The sequence below is a fragment of the Neopelma chrysocephalum genome, unplaced genomic scaffold (assembly GCF_003984885.1).
Source record: "Neopelma chrysocephalum unplaced genomic scaffold, ASM398488v2 Primary Assembly neopelma1_347, whole genome shotgun sequence".
Lineage (NCBI taxonomy): Eukaryota > Metazoa > Chordata > Aves > Passeriformes > Pipridae > Neopelma > Neopelma chrysocephalum.
Window position 1 is genome coordinate 2,253,280 of NW_020898011.1, and position 6,574 is coordinate 2,259,853.

Below are 6,574 nucleotides of genomic sequence, written 5' to 3' on the forward strand. Positions count from 1 at the left end.
TTTGTAACCAACTAATGCACATCCATTCTGGATGAGGGCCATGTTTCCCGGGACTCTTTGTCCTTAACTCCTTTTTGCTGACCATGATCAAAGCTCCTTCCATCTGAGTACCATGCTAAAGCATTTACTTCTGCAAGAGCTGGCTGTGAAGAACTGCCAGCAGCAGCGTGCTTGGCTCACTTCCCGAGATCTGGGTCTAAACTTCCACAAGAATGCCAAACACAAGTTCAGGGAGAAAAACAGATAATTGAAACAAATGCTAATTAACCTGTTGATCCAGGCACTGGGTATTTGCCAAAGATGGTGAAAGATGCTAAACAGAAAGTTTAAGACTACTTTATGGCTAAATTAGCTGTGTAATTCCAGGTGGGAATAGGGGGAAAGAGGCAGATTAAAAATTCTCTATTCAGATTCAGATCTTGACTTGAATTACAGGCAGAAATGAATTTGTCATTATTCAGTTGATATTTAGAATGACTCTATGGGAAGGAAGCACCTTTCCTATAAAAGTTCGTAAGTAAATGAAGTATTTAATTAATCTGAAATCAGATCATCAATCTGAAATTTTCATGGGCACTTTTTTCAGAAAATAAAGGACTGATTAAGTTGCAGTCTCAAGAATCTTTAGTGTATAATTGTGGGGTGTCTGTAGACAGCTGAACTGCAACTTTTCACTTTTGGCAAATTAATAAAGGAAAATAACAGATATATTTGTATCTTTTCAAAATCAATTCTTTGTGCTTAGTTAAGTGTAGAACTTAATCAAAGGAAGCAGTGAACAATTAATTTTCCTGAGACTTTACCACAGTTCACCTGCAATATATACAAGTGAAAATAATGAGGTTACTAATTAGAGCTATAGAGGAACCTTTTTTCCCTTTAACCACTAAACAGCATCCCTGTTGCACACTGTATGAATAAATAAGATTAAATTGTTTGCTCAAATATTTGGTTAAGTAGATGGAGGCAAAAAACTTAATGGTTACAAGCACAGAGTTCCATGGTAATCCTTATGAAACCACATTTACACCATGTATTTGGTTCCTTAAGCCTTAATAATAGTCAACAGATCGCTCCTTTTAGAAATTCACTTTTAACTTTTGAAAGTCAAGCAAATAAATCTTGAGGGACCACATTAATTTCTCAGTTTCACTGGTGTGTGCAAAGAACTGCAAATTTTTTCATTCAGCTGGAGTAGATTCAAGGCAAGCAGCAAAATCTGATCAAAGTTTTGTAAAATAGTCTTTAAGTAGGAAAGTTATTGTTTCTATCCTTTTGAAAGGGAAATGACTGGCAGAAAAAAGGTAGAAAAAGAGCGACTGATATTTCTTTGCTGAGCTGAAGATTTGCCTGTTAATTTGTGAGACAACATTTGCAGAAATTAGGATGGGTGGATCCTAGATCTTGGACATGAAGATATTGTTTTAAATAAGGTTGGTGGAGCAGTAAGTAAATCTGTATTACACATTCTGGCACTGAATCACAACTCTGAGCTTCCGACAGCAGAAGTAAGGCTGTAGAAGACAAGCAGTGTTAAAAAAAAAGAGAGAAACTATCAGTTGCCTTGGTAATTGTTTATCATGTTATGCAGCATCTTGGACTAGCAGATGGTTTGAGTGCTAAACAGGAGGCCACAGCTCCCAGACTGCAATAAGCTCCTCATACCACTGAAATTGGAAAGGCACAGAGAGAATGGCAGAAGGAAAGCTGAGATCTGTGCACTCTCTGGAGGATAAGATGAGAATTCCAAATGATCTTCATAAACCAATTAGATGTCAAAAATCAGCAAGACAGAAGTCAATAAAGACAGGTGGAACAGGCAGCTCCTTGGAAAGAGAAAACTGATGCACAATGGCAAAGTCATCCTTTCAGGTGGCACAGAAGGGCCATGGAAAAGCTGGAAGTCAGTGGTGTTACACCACAGTCAGCCAGTGCAGGCTCAGTCCTGCTCTCAGAGGGATACATGGACCTGTTTATTGTCACTGGTACTAAACAGTCCTCAGCTGCTCTGTCAGGGATTGTGTGTTTAAGAAAAATAAAGATAATGGGGACAGCTTGGATGAATGATCCAAGAATAAAGAGGCTTGGAAAAAAGGGAAACTTTAAAGAGCTGAATTTAGTTTATGTGGAAAGTGTCTGTCACTGTTCTGAAGAGGGCTCTGAGGAGCATGGCCACCAGTTTCTCTGCTTCCCAGAGAGCCAAAAGAGCAACTGTAGGTGCTGCAGAAAATGCCCATCAATAAAAGAACATTGAATATAATGTCCAATGCATTTTTTTTGTGTGTGTTTTAAAAGTATCTGTCAAGATCAGAGGCAAAGTACAGGGTCATCTCTCTGGGGGAGGTTTGCATAGGGGTTTAAAGGTACTAATGCTATCAATTTCTGCTTCATTAGAACGGGAGGTAAGACAGCATGTGGGGGGAATGTGATGGCTGATGCAAAATGGTTCTGTCTGGTGAAATTCTGGTTTTAAGATTTTTTTAATGCCCAAGGAGTTATTTCATAAATTTGTTAAAGCAGCTCTTTCATTAAAAACTGGCAAAGCGTATTATGAAATAGATGCCAGAATAAGAGCTGCCACCACAAAGAGAATGGAGAAAGGTGGGACCTTGCAGCACTATCAGCACCGAGGAAGGGCTGGATCCAAGCTCTGGATTTTCCCAATCCAAGCTGATTTTCCCCCCAGTGGGCACCACTAAGAGGTGCTGAGGAGGAGCATGAGAATGGGACAAGCATGACAAGGTGTGCCCAGGATTGTCTCTTTGGCACCCGTTGGCAGGTCAGGGACTTTCTGAGCCCCAAATGTGCCTTGCACAGTGATGAGGACAGAGATACTTCTGCTCCTGGAGCACAGAGGTTGTACCTGGCTGTTCCTTACCTTCAGTCACTGTAGTCGGCGGTGCTGGAGTTGTTGTCGCTGCTGCAGCTCGGGCTTGAGCTCGGGCAGCTTCCACCAAAGCCTGTAATCCTGTGACAAAATAACCTCTTGAGGTTTTGAAGAAAAAACCAGTGGGAACAATGAGCAATAATGACCACCATCATAGATATGAACCAGAATTAAATTTGGATTAAAGTATCTGGGTCTGTCATTTTGCTAAAGAAAAGTGCGAAGTCTCTATCGACACGTAACACCACAATGAATAAATGTGTAAAAGCTGGATTTTGAAACCTCTTAGCTACTGGAGAATAAAACAATATGTTCTTAGCCCCCTTTATTAAACTTCATTGCATACTTTTTCCACAGAGTATGGCTTTTCCTTAGCTTACTTGGGCTCCAAGTGGCAGCTCTTGCCACTCTGGCTTTGGCTTCAGGAGTTGTGCCTTGGATTCCTGGTGTAGATGTTGCCTCAGCCTCTTCATTTGCTGCAGTGGTTGCAAAGGAGGAATTCGGGGATGTTGAAGTGACTGTGAAAGTATTGAGGAAATATGTTACTGGAGAAAAACATCAATCAGGGATAGAAACTGGAGCTGATGATTGCTGATGTGATTTTGATTATGTCCTTGAAGGAAAAGTGACTTGGATTGTAGCCTCTAAAATCTGGTAATTTGAGTCAAAACTCTAGTAAATATTTACTCAAGTGAGGTGGTATTTTGTTAATATTGACTATAAGCTGAATTTTTCTTCACTGAGAAAATTGAATTATCAGTTGACTGATTTTAATCTTTATACAGTTATTTTAATCCCACCAATGTAATCTATTTTGAACAAACTCAAGCACTACTGTTATTAGATTTTATGGCATAGTGCCTGGATCTTACCTTCAGCAACTGTGGGTAGGATTTCTGGAGCTGAGGTACTGCCATTTGTAACAGGGGCAGTTGAGAAGTTTGGTTCTGGAGTATTTTGAGAGGCTGTGAGAAAAAGGAAGAGACATGGAAACAAGAGGGAAAGAGCATGCAGGTAAGGCTGAATGACTGAAATCAGCTCTTGATGAATTTAATTGGCTTCAGGCTTTCTGGACAAGGGAGCCTGTGTATTAGTTGTCTTTCACATCCACTGACATCTCAGAAATGTTCATGTTAATGCTTTGCATTTCAGGCATCAAAATAGTTTCAGGCTTCTTTCACCAAGAGTGAGAAAAGCAAAAAGAGAGCGAGAAGCAAAAATAAAAGTAGGTGTTTTAACTTGGCAGAAACACTGACTGGTATATAATGTCCCAACACTGCAAACAGGGTATGTTTTGTCAGCTTGAGGGGATTTGATAAGAAAGCCCCAGTCTGGAGGCTTATGGATTGTTTAGGACCCAGACAGGTAATGTTACAAATAGTGAGCAACGTAGACTGAGTGGCTTTTTCCCCCTGAGTCACGTTTCATAAAGAAATAAAAATAAAAATAATTATTTCCTTCAGATTCCATGGTTCAAATTGTGCAACATCCAGCTTCCCTCGGGGCAGGCTCTGCATGTAGCACTCACAGCTCCCAACTGCCAGAAATCCAGAAAGTTCTTGGACAAACATCACCTGAACTGAGAGATGCTGATTTTGCAACTCTTGGTGTCTCCACTGCTATCTCCTCCTAAACAAAACTTATAACCACATTTTTCTAACATGCTGCAGGTTGTACAAATGCCCTTTACCTGTCTGCAGGGTAGTCAGGATTTCTGGTGTCTGGCTTCCCTCTGTGATGGCGGGGGAAGGAAGGGAGGCAGCTGTGCTAGCAGGGGAGGCTGGAAGGATGAGAAATTAAATGGTTGTAAGCAGCAATTAAAAGCAAAAGAGTGATTTGAAGAGCTTGTGATTTGCTTTAGGTCTCAGGCTTGATAAAAAACTGATCTAGTGGGTGACATTCCTGCCCATGGCTGGGGATTGAAACTTGATCTTTAAAGTCCCTTTCAACTCAAACCATTCCGTGATTATCAGTCTGCTAAATAACTCATCTCCCAGCTGAGGAACAATGACTGCAAATGCCTGGCTGTGCTCCTTAACATTCCTGGAGTTTTTATGAGTCTTGGACACACAAAATGACAATGATCTGGACAGTTTTGCTTTGTATATGTATAAGTGTATTATTTATACCTACAAGCTCAGAGGTATAAATAAGTGCACATATCCTTGCTATGTCTTGACAGCTAATATTTGTCAAGTGAAGGTGTTGTAAGGGGGTTGTTCCTTCACAAAGACGTTTTATTTATTCTGATATGAATATTTACAGGTTTACATCTCAATTCAGCTGAAAACCCCAAAATTGACAGAATATTTTTTTTAAATAGCACTTGTTAAATGGCTGTTCTTACCTTCATAAGCTGTGGTTGGGATTTCAGGAGGGGATGTGACAATTTCCTTTGTGACAGCAGTGGATGCAGAAGACACAGTTGTTTCCTTTGTGACAGCAGTGGATGCAGAAGACACAGCTGAGGGCGGTTGAGGAAATACAGAGAGTAGAGATTGGCAGGAATTAGGAGTGAACACGTGAATGGAAGTCTTGATGAAGGTAGGTAGATTTGGGCTTTGCAGGACAGCGAGTCATTGCACAGCCTTTTATTTTTGATGAAAAAAAAGACTTTCACCTTCACTTAATATTTAATAATGAAGGCAGTCGATAATTGTGTTGTTTCTGTTTGCATTCCTTCCCTACTAGAGGTGTTGTACTTATTTGGAAAGATGCAATGATGATGTTGGCCATTGGCTCTTCCAAGGCTAATTACACACAGTGCTATTCAATATTTTTACTGTATTCCCAATTCATTCCTCCTGCCTCCTCTAAACAAATTGCATATATTGCTCAAAATTTCCACACATGGCACTTGCAGTTTGTTTTTTAACCTTACCTGTATCAGCAGAAGTTGGGGGTTCTGTGGCAGATGTCACGACAGGTCTCTCTGTGGCAAGTGTTGATGTAGAAGTGGAAGTTTGGGGCTTTGTTGAGGGTGCTGGAAATGAGGGGAAATAACTTATTAGAGGGATAAAAGAACAGCCACGAGAACTGAGACATTGGTGAAATAATTTAAATATCAGGTTTTGTGCAGCACTAGGTTAATGCACCAGACCTTCACTTTTGGTAAATTGAGATTTCTGTCAATTAATGGCAGTTCTAAATGAGCTTCAGAGATATTTGGCAGTGGTGCCACCAGTGCAGAAATAGCTGTGGAAAAATATGCAGCAGCAGCTCAGTGTTACTACAATATGCTTTTGTGGGTTAAAGCCTTAAGGATGAATGATTTTGGGAATCATTTTTTCATTTCTGTGTTACATATAATGTAATAAACCATATAACCATGATTCTATTATTCTGTATGATAGAAAACAGCACTTTATCACCCGCTTCTCTGTGTCTGTGTGTTATGAAGAGCATAATTAACTCAACACTTAAACCCCCCCAGGAAACATGAGTAGAGTCTGCACTTTAGGATTTCATTTAGGAAATGATTATTTCAGCAACAGGTAAAAAAAAAAGGAGTCAGAAACTTAGACCTGAAGTGTTAAGACTTGCCTTGTGTTTTCCCTAACTATTAGTAGATAAATGGCAAATACAGTTTGTATTAGCAATGTAAAGAACAGAAATAATGTTGCAGTAGGTGAATAAATAGTAATTTGAAGCAATAACTGGTAATTCAGACAATGTGCCTTTCCAGAA